General features: G+C 44.7%; 1 protein-coding gene and 1 non-coding gene across 2 annotated transcripts in view; both read left to right on the top strand.

Moving 5' to 3' along the window:
* Nucleotides 1-12918, top strand: part of LOC131232362 (uncharacterized) — a 122460-nt gene that overhangs the window by 90543 nt on the left and 18999 nt on the right. The window lies entirely within an intron of this gene.
* On the top strand, nt 3938-4044 carry LOC131234176 (small nucleolar RNA R71). Its single transcript, XR_009165585.1, has one exon. It is a non-coding gene; the product is annotated as a small nucleolar RNA R71 (small nucleolar RNA).

The following is a 12918-nucleotide window of genomic DNA, read 5'->3' as shown; positions in this document are numbered from 1 at the left end:
TATCTTTTATTTTCAAATCAAATTCTTATAGTAGGAGAATCCATCTTATCAGGCGGGACTTAGCATTATTCTTAGAAAGAAAATACTTGAGTGCCGCATGATCTGTGTAAATGACGATCTTGGATCCGATCAAATATGACATAAATTTGTCCAAAGTGAACACTACGGTTAAGAGTTCCTTCTCCATAGTTGAGTAGTTTCACTTAGGTAAGATTTAGAGTTCTACTTGCATACAAAATAACATAGGGCTTCTTGTCTTATCTTTGGCCTAAAACCGCCCCAAGAGCATAGTCAGATGCATCACACATAAGTTCAAAAGGAAGGCTTCAATTGGGTGGTTGCATGATAGGTGTAGTGGTTAACATACCCTTGAGCTTAGTAAAAGCTTTCTGACATTGCTCAGTCCACTTGAATGGTGCATCCTTTTAAAATAGATTACATAAATGACGAGAGTGATGACTAAAGTCCTTTATGAATCTCCTGTAAAAACTAGCGTGTCCCAGGAATGATCGCATGTCTCGTATGTTCTTGGGTAGAGGTAGGTTAGAGATAAGATCAATTTTAGCCTTATCTACCTCAATTCCCTTGGATGAGATGATATGTCCAAGGACAATTCTCTTATGAACTATGAAATGACACTTCTCCCAATTGAGTACTAAATTCTTTTCTTCACATCTTTTTAGTACACATTTAAGATTCTCTAAGCAATCGCTGAAAGATGGATAAAAAACAAAGAAGTTGTCCATGAAGACCTCTAGATATTGCCCCACCATGTTAAAAAAATACTCTCCATACATCGCTGAAAGGTGGTGGGGGCATTACACAGTCCGAATAGCATCCTTCAGTAAACAAAAGTACCAAAAGGACCTATGATCGTGGTCTTTTCCTGATCTTTGGGGGCTATCTCTACCTGGTTGTAGCCCGAATATCTGTCAAGGAAACAGTAATAAGAATACTAGTTAGCCTTTCTAAAATTTGATCAATGAAGGGCAAAGGAAAGCGATCCTTCCTCATGACGGTATTCAACTTCCTGTAGTCAATACACATTCTTCAACTAGTAGTAACTCTGGTTGGTATGGGTTCATGGTTGGCATTGGCTACAATGGTGATTCCAGACTTCTTAGAGTTGGACTCACCCATTGACTATCGGATATTGGGTATATAATACTCACATTAATAGTTTAAGAACCTCAACCTTAACCGCTTCCTTCATATTTGGATTTAGTCTACGTTGTGGTTGTCATGAGGTATTCACATTATCCTTAAGATAAATACAATGAGTACAAATCAAAGGGTCAATTCCCTTGAGGTCCGCAATCGACCATCTAAGGGCTCCTTTGTGCTCAATGAGAGTAGAGATGTGCATACTCTCCTGTTCTTGCTCAAGGTGGGAAGAAATTGCCACCGGGTATGTCTCATATTTACCTAAATAGACATATTTCAAATCAGAGGGTGAAGGTTTTAGGTCAAGCTTCGATGCCTTGAGGTTAGACGGTAGAGGCATTACATTAGTTTGGGGCAATTCTTCAAAATGTGGCCTCCACCAGTTAACTTCAAGTACCGACACAGTATCAAGCATCGCACCCATCTCGGTAATCATATCATCATCTAAATCATGGGAGTGGGCCAAACACATCTCTAGAGGGTCAGAGGATAAGGTCAGAAGTGCTCTATATTTCACAATAGAATCAATCAGGTTAATATCGTGGAAATCATTTTCATCCTCTAACTGTTTGCCTGTGTTGAAAAAAATATTCAACTATATTGTCATATTCCCGAAAAGACATACTCATGACTCCATTCCTTCAATTAATGATTGCATTTAATTTAGCAAGGAATGAGCGATCAAGAATGAGGAGAATTTGAGTACTCAAGTCCATGATGGGTTGAGTATTCAGGACAATAAAATCTACCAGGTAGTAGAATCTGTCAACATGGACCAACACATCTTCCATTATCCCTCTCGGTACATGAACTGAGTGATCGATAAGTTGTAATTTAGTTCGGGTGGGTTTCAATTCACCTAAACCTAGTTGTTCGTAGACCGACTAAGGAATCAGATTTATACTCGCTCCTAAGTCAAGAAGTGCGTGTTCAATCTAGTAGTTCCCAATTACACAAGTGGTGGTTGGGCTACTAGGATCTTTGAATTTCTATGACACATCTTGCTTTAAGATGGCACTCACTTTTTTAGTTAAAAATATTTTCTGTTAAATATTTTACCGTCTTTTAGTCGTACACAAGTCTTTCAGAAATTTGGAATATGAAGGTATTCGTTTAACCACATCTAGTAGAGGAATATTGACCTTCACTTGTTTCAACAACTTTATAATGTCCTGAGAGTTAGAGAGAGGTTTTGGTATAACTAACCGTTGGGAGAATGGGGTAATCAGCTTGCCTTGAAGTTCCGGTTCCAATTCTTATGGAGCAGTGCTAGGTCTGTCATTGTTGTCCTCTTCCAAATCCTTAGGCTTTTCAGCCCTTACCAGAATAGATTTGTTAATTATCTTCCCACTCCTAAGAGTAGTGATAGACTTAGCTTAGTCCATTTGATTTGAAGAGATTGGATCACTTATTTCGTATTGTGGTTTAGGATTGGGGAGAGGTTGGTCTGGAAGAATCCATTTTTCCCCAATTGAATTTTTTGTCTCACGCTCTTGTATGACCTTTAAAATGTCTTAAAGGGTTTGCAATATACCTTGAGTGATAAATTCTTGGTTTTGAATATGTTTTAGAAGCAGATCCTCTTGAGGTTTCACTTGATTTGAAATTTGATTGAAGAAACCTTGAGGAGTAGCAGTTTGTCCATTCCTCCAACTAAAGTTTGGATGATTTCTCAACTAAGATTGTATGTATTGGAGGTAGGTCTATTGAAAGGTCTTTGGTAATTGTTCACGGCATTGAATTGCTCATTCAACACCTCTTAAAAGGTAGGTATTGTTGGACAATTTTCAGTTGTGTGAATGTTGCAAGTACAAATACGCAAACAATTTCCTTAAGGGCATGTTTGATTTTCCATGATACATGTAAATCATGGTAAATAAGTAATTATTACTTTTTCACCTTGTTTGAAAATATGAGAGTAATTCCACGTTGAAAATCGAAACAAAAATGTTAACTTAAATATGTGGACCCCACCGTAATGAGGTAGATCCAACACTTAAATGGCCCACACGAAAGGAAACAACGGCCTTAATTCGTCCACCATTGAAAGTTATTTTCTTCACTGGGCCCACATTGAGGTTTTTTCATCATCTAACCTGCTCATAGGGTTACTTAGACATGGATAAGGGGAAAACACAAATATCAACTTGATAAAAAACTTTTAAGGGCCCTAAGAAGTTTTTAATGGTAGGTATTCGATTCCTGTTGTTTCCTGTGGTGTGGTCCACTTAAGCTTTGGATCTGCCTCATTTTTTTGTTCATGCCATAAATTCGGCTGGCATAACAAATGAGCGGTGTGGATAAGTAACATACATCTCAATGGGCCCCACATTGATGTTGTAAATTTCTCGATTTAAGTGTTAAAAAAAGTAAGTTGCCACATCTGCATGGGGAAAGATGTGGTAATTACCTAGGTAAATAATTAATACCCATTTACATGGTAATTACACTTGAGCCGAAAAATCAAACAGGCCCTAACATTATCCTTCTTTAGTTACATGGCCTCAGATTTCCTTATGAGATTATTCACATTAATATCATTATCCTCTTTCAGAAGGTATAATCCGCTCCTCTCATTTGATTGAGTGGGCCTAGAAGTGGTGCTTGATTTTGGGTACGTGTCCCATGATTGTGCGTTTTCAGCAAATCTAAGTAGTCCCACACATCATCGACATTTTTATTCATGAATTCGCAATTGCACATTGTCTCAACCAATTGGTGCATGGAAGATATCAATCCATCATAGGAAAAGTATGTAATGCGCTACGTTTCAAAACCGTGTTGTGGGCATGAACTAACTAGATCTTTGAACCGCTCCCAACATTGGAAGAATGTTTCATCCTCCTTTTGAGCGAAGTTCATGATTGGCTTTCTAAGGGTGTTCGTTCTATGATGTGGAAAAAATTTCTTTATGAACTCCCTTATCATATCATTCCATGTGCCAATAGATCTGGGACGTAATGAATGCAACCACGTCTTAGCTTTCTCTTTCAAAGAAAAGGGAAAGAGTTTCAGTCGGACCGTGTCCTCAGACATGTTTGGAAAATATAAAGTGGCTATGATCTCATCAAACTTTTCAAGTACAAATATGGACTTTCAGATTCAAGTCCATGAAATTTTGGAAGGAGTTGAATCACCCCTGGCTTAATATCCATGTGTCCCGTATTTTCTGAAAAAACCATGCATGAGGGCGTGCTCATCCCTGCCAGTTGTAAATAATCTTGCAAAGTACGAGGTGGGGGTGCTTGATGCACCTCATTCTCATCTTGGATTTCCTCATCCCTAGGTTGAGGTTGTCTTCCCAGTTGATTGACCGGTTGATTCGTAACCATCACTTCAATAAACTCTAAGAATATCGAGTGGTGTCTAATCCTGTGATGGATAGATAACCCCTTAACCAATCCTCCTTCAATTAAAAGATGTCATGTGTTATCACGGACCCACTTGGGCATGAAATACTGTCACGCCCCAATCTCAGAAACTGGGATCACAAAATTTTCGATCACCGAATCTGGCGCAGACAGCCTCCATAGTACCCCATTCTCGGCTCCCGGCACCCATACGCCAGGTTTCGATCCTGGGATGCTACAAGGAGGATTCTAATCATCAATTTGATTTGTAATGAGTATAACCATAAGCATAACCCACGAACAATAACCACAAGAGCACCATTACAAAATCCACTATGATAAAAAACTTTGAGTACAATGAGTATAAAAGGGAGATATAATATAATGAAAGTGACAAAAACTCCAGAAGCTCGGCCGCACACTTCTGCTGCTAATATGCTATGGCTGCATCCTGGTGTCACCTGCACGCATCAATCGTGCATAAGTTTATAGAAAGCTTAGAAGGTGGTGTAAGTGTGTGCGCAATATAAGCTTGCTCAGAATGCAAGGTCAAAGAAATGCGGAATCATGCTGATGAGTACATGAATGCAATCAGCCGTATCAAGGCTACGTGGTGCAAGATATGTATGCTATTGGCCATGTCAAGACCATGCGATGTGAGATGCAGTTCAAGCATACCAATCCTCATCATATATCAGTACAGTTCTCATTCTGGATAATCACCGAGGTTCAGTACACTCCAAATGGCACTACCGCTCTCCTAGCCGCACAGTCCAAGAGAGCGTAAGAAACCTCACTATCCGCCTGGCCAATAGTCTGTCAATACCTATTCGGCACGTTAATAGCGGACCCATTCATGAGCTGGTCAAACTCAGCCTAGTGTTGCACCCTACTCTCGGGCAAGTAAGGTTACACCCATTTCCAACCGACCACGACATACTGGGAGGCGCGGCCTCCTAGTATTTGACCCTCGTGCGCTCATATATCCACTCGGTCTTGACGTTGGAGTCATCCTCTGGTACCATCGGGTTTATGAATTTTTACCCAGGGACATTTATGGCACCTCGATGCTTAGTAACAATATTTTCGGTATCCGATCCTGCCATCCACGATGTGTCTGTGGAGGTCATAACCCTGATGTCGCTAGGGCGTATAGAAATCATGCCATACAAATGCAAAGTGCATGAATCACACCACCAGTCATGCATCAATCTTGCGCGTACCGCGCGCTCATGAAGGGTAACTCCGCCAATCAGGGAGCCCATAAATGATCTACCCGAAGGCATATGCTATGATCAGTCACTCCTCATATCAAGCATATATATGATGCATATGATCATAAATGATGGATCTATACTAAATATGTTATGTGGTGATGGGCTCTGTCATAATGAAGACGGGCCTAGACGGCCTACGTGCTACAAGTATGGGCCTATCAATGGGCCCTAGGGAGAGTTATAATGCGGACATTTAAGCAACATTATCCTTACAATGTGGACGTCAAACCAACATTGCTCCCAAGGCACAGCCTGCCATGAATCATACATTGTAATGAGCTTATGTACATCCTGTTGGGCCTTAACCCAAGGACCCAAATACATCAAGTGGGCCACATAGCATGGGCCGCATATCTATATCAAGGTGAGCCTCAATGGGTGGACCACAAATACATCAAGTTAGGCCTAATCACATGGGCCTCATGTGTGTGTGTGTGTGTGTGTGTGTGTGTGTGTGTGTGTATCGAATAGGCCACACCAATTGGGTCTTACATACATTGCAATGGCCATAATCCATGGGCCTTGCATGCATCACAATGGGCCTCATAACCTGGGCCATAAACATGGTAAATGGGCCACTTCTCATGGGCCACGCCCAAATCTAAGTGGTGATAATGATTCCCACCATTAAAATCCCCAAGGCCCACCATAACATTTATTTCCCACTCATTCTGATCGTAAGGTCCCAAGGGACTTCAGTGGTAGTCGTTCAATCCTCACCATGCATCATAGTCCACATGATAAATAGATCTGTCTTATTTTTGTCTCAAGCCTTAAAATTATTTTTATTTTATTTTTTTTAAAATTTTTTTTAAATGGTTGGATGGTTTGGATGCAACACATGCATCATGGTGGATCCCATAAAGGTGGGAAGGATGGATGACATATATGAGGTACATACCTCATGGTGGGGCCCACACTAGTGTAAGGTGTGGATCACAATACATACATCAGTGGGTCCCATGTGGGGCCCACCATGACGTTTATTTTCCACCCGGCCCATTGACAAGGTCACAGAAACGTGGGCCCACTGTAATGTTTATTTTCCTCCCAACCTGTTGATGAGGTCACGTGGACCTGGGCCCACCATAATGTTTGTTTGCATCTAACCTGTTGATAGGGTCACGTGGACCTGGGGGCCCACTGTAATATTTATTTGCATCCAACCTGTAGATAGGGTCACGTGGACCAGGGGCCCACCGTGGGGTTTATCTGCCATCTAAACTGTTCATATGGTCACGTGGACCAGGGGCCCACCATGCTGTCTATATGCCATCTAACCTATGGATGAGGTCACACAGACCGAATGAAGAGGAAAAAAAAATATCATATCTGATCTAAAACTTTTGCAACCCAAAAGGGTTTCAACGGTAGGCATCCAATCTAACTGTTCCCTGCAATGTGGGCCACCTGAGCCTCTCATGAGGTAGATTTTTGGGGGGCCCACTGTCCAGAAGGGGACCTATCAAATGCATGGTGTTGATGATTGACACTCATCATGGTGGGTCCCTGCTAGGCTGTCTTTCCGTCAGTGCAGGCGCTGCCTGCGTGTGTTCTGCAGCAGCAACGTCAGCGTTGACTTCTTTTATTTTATTTTTTTTTCAAAAACCAGTTTTCCTCTGGTTTTTCACTAGTGGGGCCCATATCAAGGAAATCTGCCCTGCCCATTGTATTCCCCGGCTCTATACCGTCAAACAGGGTCCAATATCCATTATGATTTAGCGAGTAAAACATCAATGTGGGTTTTGGACGGTAATAATACTTTTCCTAAGGTATGGCCCACCCGAGAATCGGATTGGCCTCAAATTTCGGCTCAACACCTAAAATGAGCTGGGGAGAAGGATGGACGGCTTGGATTGAGTACCTACATCAAGGTGGGGCCTTCATGAGTGGCCCATCATTTCCTTCCCCTTTTTTTTTGGTTAGCTCGATAGTACACTCCCATGTCAGTACACGCACTCCATAATAACCACCCTTATCACGTCCAGCATCCAGAGACGCTGGACGGCATAGGTAAACATGGACATCATGGTGGGTCCCACATGCACGTGGCCCACCTGTTTGGACCACTTGATATTTATGTTTTCCTTCCATTCGGGCCCGCTAATGGGCTAGATGGTGTCGATCCAACACGTTTATCCGATGGGTCCCACATGAAATATGTGATTCATGGTGGGCCACACTCACCCCTTCATCATCATCATCATTCAAAGAAAGAGAAGAGGGAGAGAGAGAGAGAGAGAGATGGTGATAGAGGGGGGGCCCGCCACTATGGGCCCCTTATGAACACAATACATACATCATAATGGGTCCCACCAACAAGTGGGCCCAAAAGTTCAAATCAACGGTGGATCACCCACCTCTAGGCCTCCTCTTTGCTCTCTTAGGCTCCTATGCTCCTTAGCTTGCCTTTTGATGGAGGTTGATGGGGTTTTGATGGTGGTAAATGATGATTGGAAGGTTGAGATGGAAGATGAGAAGGTGGGAAGAGTGGGCCACACTTGGAGTTGGGAGTGAGGGGCTTGGACGTAGGAATTTTTTGCTTGGGAGAGATTTTTTTTGAGAAATGAGGGAGTGAGAGAAGTGATGGGTTGATAAGTGGTGATGGAGTGATGTGTGATGGGTGTTGGGTGGAGTGATGGGTTGTAAGAAAGGGATGGGTGGAGAGAGAGAGAATAGACTTTGGGAATGGGAAGGGATGGGTTGATGTACTTGGGCTATGGAGTGACTTGACTTGTACTTGACATTGATTGATTGATTGATTGATAGGACATGACATAGAGATTCTCTCAGAATTTGCACGTGCGGCGTTTTCCTCGAAATGAACGTGGGCTTATATCTTCCAACTTGGGTATCGGTTCGGTGTGCGAGTCGCGGCGTTGGAACCGCGGTGATGGCGCCGTCGCTAAGATACAAGTTTCGGGTTGAGCCGTCTTCAGTATGAAGGACTTTGCTTAGGATACAGTGCGAAGGTTGCTGGAATTCGATCGGAAGGACCGTGGAGGGCTGCGGAATGGTACGGACCAGGATACGGGCCTTACAACTCTCCCCTCCAAATAAAAATTTTATCCTCAAAATTTACACAATCATCGCTAGAAAACATAACTCATAATAGAAGAGGAAGCAATACATCGTCATATAAAATCGAAGACAGCATACAAGATACAATACACAATCAATCATCAAAGATGTGGGGATAGCGCTCTCGAATCTCGGCCTTGCGCTCCCATGACGCCTCATCAACAAAATGGTGACCCCACTGAACCTTCACCAAGGGAATGACCTTGGTCCAGAGGACCTGCGCCTTTCGATCAAGGATACAAACTGGCTGCTCAATGTAAGAAGCATCCTCACGAACCTCCAATGACTACCAATCAATTACAGGAACGATGTTTGACCCACACTTCCTCAACATATATATGTAAAAAATGTTGTGGATGCCAGACAACTGAGATGGTAAGGTAAGCCGATAGGTCACGGCGCTAATACGCTTAGTGATCTCAAAAGGTCCTATGAATCTTAGGGTAAGCTTGCCCTTCTCTCCAAATCGAATTACGCCATTTATGGGGCGAGACCTTGAGATACACGTGGTCCCCTACATCAAAGTCTAAAGGACGACATCGGCGATCAGCAAAACTCTTCTGCCGGCTCTGAGTTGTGCGCATCCTCTGCCTGATGATATCGATAACCTCTAATTTCTACTGCACAAGCTCGAGACCTAGGAGACGCCGCTCTCCAACCTCAATTCAACAACTCGGAGATCTGCACGGTCTGTCATATAATGCCTCAAAAGGAGTTATGCCAATGGTCGCTTGATAGCTATTGTTTTATGCGAACTCAGTCAATCGCAAATGCTCATCCCAGCTACCACCGAAGTCAATCACGCTGGCCCAAAGCATGTCCTCAAGGATCTGATTGACCTTCTCGGTCTGGCAATCAGTCTACGGGTGATACGCGGTACTGAGCTGCAAATCAGTACCCATCGCTCTCTGAAAGCTCCTTTAAAACTGAGATATGAACCTCGGGTCTCAGTCAGAAACGATCGAGACTGGAACACCGTGCAGTCTCACAATCTCCTTAATGAATAACCTCGCAAGCTGGTCCAAAGGCCAAGTCACACGAATTACATGGAAATATGCCAACTTCGTCAGACGGTCCATGACAACCCAGATGACGTCATGACCGCGCTGAGTTCTCGGCAAACTCATGATAAAATCAGTAGATAAGTGCTCCCACTTCCACGTCGGGACACTCAACGGCTGTAATAGACCCGGGGGTCTCTAATGATCAGCCTTGAGACGTTGGCACGTGTCACGCTCAGCCACAAAACTGACAATCTGGTGCTTCATCCCTGCCCAAAAATACTGTCTCCTCATATCACGATACATTTTCGTCGAGCTAGGGTGGATAGAAAATCACGATCGATGTGCCTCAGTCATAAGATCTCTGCGCAACTCAGGAATATCCGGGACACACAATCGGCCTCTGAAGCGAAGTCTATCATCAGAACTAATATGTCAATCTGTCTGACTCTTAAATGCTGCTTCTACTTAATAATCCTGTAATGACTCATCTGTCTGCTGAGACTCGATCACCCTTGCGACAAGAGAGGGTTGAATCGACAGGCTCGATAGCTGAACGATAGAAGACTGCAGACCAAAATTGAAGTCGTACTCTTCTATATCTTCAAGCATCCTTCACTCCTGAATCATCATATGTGCCACTAGGCCTCGTGGCTGACGGTTGAGGGCATCCGCCACCATATTCACCTTGCCTGGGTGGTACTGGAGATCAAAATCATAGTCCTTCAGAAGTTCCATCCAGCGTCTCTGCCTCTGTTCAGCTCAAACTGAGAAAATAGATACTTCAAGCTCTTGTGGTCGGAGAATAGCTCGAACCTAACCCTATAGAGATAGTGTCTCCACACCTTTAGTGTGAAGACAACTGCTGCCAGCTCCAAATCATGCGTGGGGTAGTTCAGCTCATGGACCTTGAGCTGACAAGACGCGAAGGCTACAGGCCTGCTGTGCTGCATCAGGACAACAACTAACCCAATATGTGAGGTATCGGTAAATACAACAAATCCATCACTCCCAGAGGGAAGAGTGAGGACAGGAGCAGACATTAGACGGTCCTTCAGCTCCACAAATGCCTACTCACATGCGTCAGTCCAAATAAAATCTACGCCCTTCCGAGTCAACCTAGTCAACGGGGCTGCAATACAGGAGAAGCCCTCAATGAAACGCCGATAGTATCCCACTAAACCAAGGAAACTATGGATTTTAGACGCAGTCGTGGGCTAACCTCACTAACGCACTGCCTCAACCTTCGAGGGGTCCACTGCAACACCCTCCCTTGTCACCACGTGACCAAGGAACTTCACCTGCTCCTGACAGAACTCGCACTTCTCCAGCTTCGCATACAACTGGTGGGCATGGAGGGTCTGCAAAGCGATCTCCAGATGCTGCTCATGCTTCTCACGGGTTCTCAAATAGATTAGAATGTCATTGATGAATACCACAACAAACTAATCGAGATACGGACGGAAGACCTCGTTCATCAACTGCATGAAGACCGCGGGTGATTGGTCAGTTCGAAGGACATGACCTGAAACTCAAAATGACCATAAGGCGTCCTGAAAGCCGTCTTCAGGATGTCCTCCTCTCGGACTCGAATCTGATGATAACCGGAACGCAGGTCAATCTTTGAAAAGAACTGTGCACCCTGTAACTGATCAAATAAGTCATCTATCCTCGGGAGCGGGTACTTGTTCTTGATCGTGACCCGGTTGAGCTCGCGGTAGTCTACGCAGAGCCTCAATGAGCCATCCTTCTTCCTGACGAAGAGTACTAGCACTCCCCAAGGCGAACTGCTCGGTCGAATAAATCCCAACTCACCCAAATCGTCCAACTATCGCTGCAGCTCATGCAACTCCATCGGTGCCATACGGTACGGGGCCTTCAAGATAGGTGCGGTACAGGGCACAAGGTCAATTTGGAACTCAATATGACGGTGCAACGGTAATTCTGAAATCTCCTGGAACACATCAGGAAAATCATAAACCACCGGCAACTGATTAATACACAAGGCAACGGGCTCCTCGACTGCATAGGACGTCAAATAAGACAACGGCTCTCCTCTAGGCTCGACAATGAACTGAAACTACGGCAATCCTGGTATGCAAAACGTGACTGTCCTCGCAGAACAGTCCAAGATAGCGTGGTACTCGACAAGCCAATCCATGCCCAAGATAACGTCGAAATCTGACATCGGCAGCACAAATAAGTCGACGGGCAAAAAGATATCACCGACCAGAACCAGGCAAGACGAGAAGAAACGGCCCAAAACTGTAGTCTTCCCCAAGGGCGTCGATATGGTCAATCTCTCACTCATAGACTCCGTCAGCAATCCAGTCGATCAGCAAAAACTCTCGGACATGAATGAGTGCGAAGCACCAGAATCAAATAACACTCGGGCGATGCATGAAGAGACTGGAAGTATACCCTCAACGACTCCTCCGGAGGTCTGCGGGCCCTGCTGAGCCGCATAGAATCTAGCCTGAGCTGGCTGGGGAGGTGCCTGTCCCCTCTGAGGTCCCTGGTGTTACTGATACCTTTGTGGTGCCTTGTACTGCTGTCTTTGCTGCTGCTGGGGCCTCGGTGGCTGAGGTGGCTGCGGTTACTGCTGATGGGGTTGCTGCTGTGCTGGAGGCTATTGCTGAGGTCGCTGCTGCGTTGGAGGCTGCTGTGGCCCTCTCGACTGTTGCAGATGAGGACGAGGGCACTCGAACAGGCGGTGCCCTGTCCCACCACATCCAAAACGGGTCCCTACAAATGGCTGCTAGGGTGGTGCTGGAGGTGCTGCTGGTGCTCTAGTAGGTGGGTGGCTCCTATACCTTTATGGGCGCTGATGCTGTTGGGAGCTACTGGAGGGGGCCTGCCTCTTCCGGCCTCTCCTCTGATCTCGATTGCTCTGCCCGCCGACCCACTCAGTCTTATAAATCTGAGCCCTCCGCACTACTACCTGGAAGGTTGGGAGCTCGTGCCCAATCACAAGGCCTCGAAGACCGTAACGTAAGTCGTTCTCGAAACGGCGGGCCTTTCGCCCCTCATCATCAACCATATATG

The sequence above is a fragment of the Magnolia sinica genome, chromosome 18 (genome assembly GCF_029962835.1).
Source record: "Magnolia sinica isolate HGM2019 chromosome 18, MsV1, whole genome shotgun sequence".
NCBI lineage: Eukaryota > Viridiplantae > Streptophyta > Magnoliopsida > Magnoliales > Magnoliaceae > Magnolia > Magnolia sinica.
This window is presented reverse-complemented; position numbering and strand designations above follow the sequence as displayed.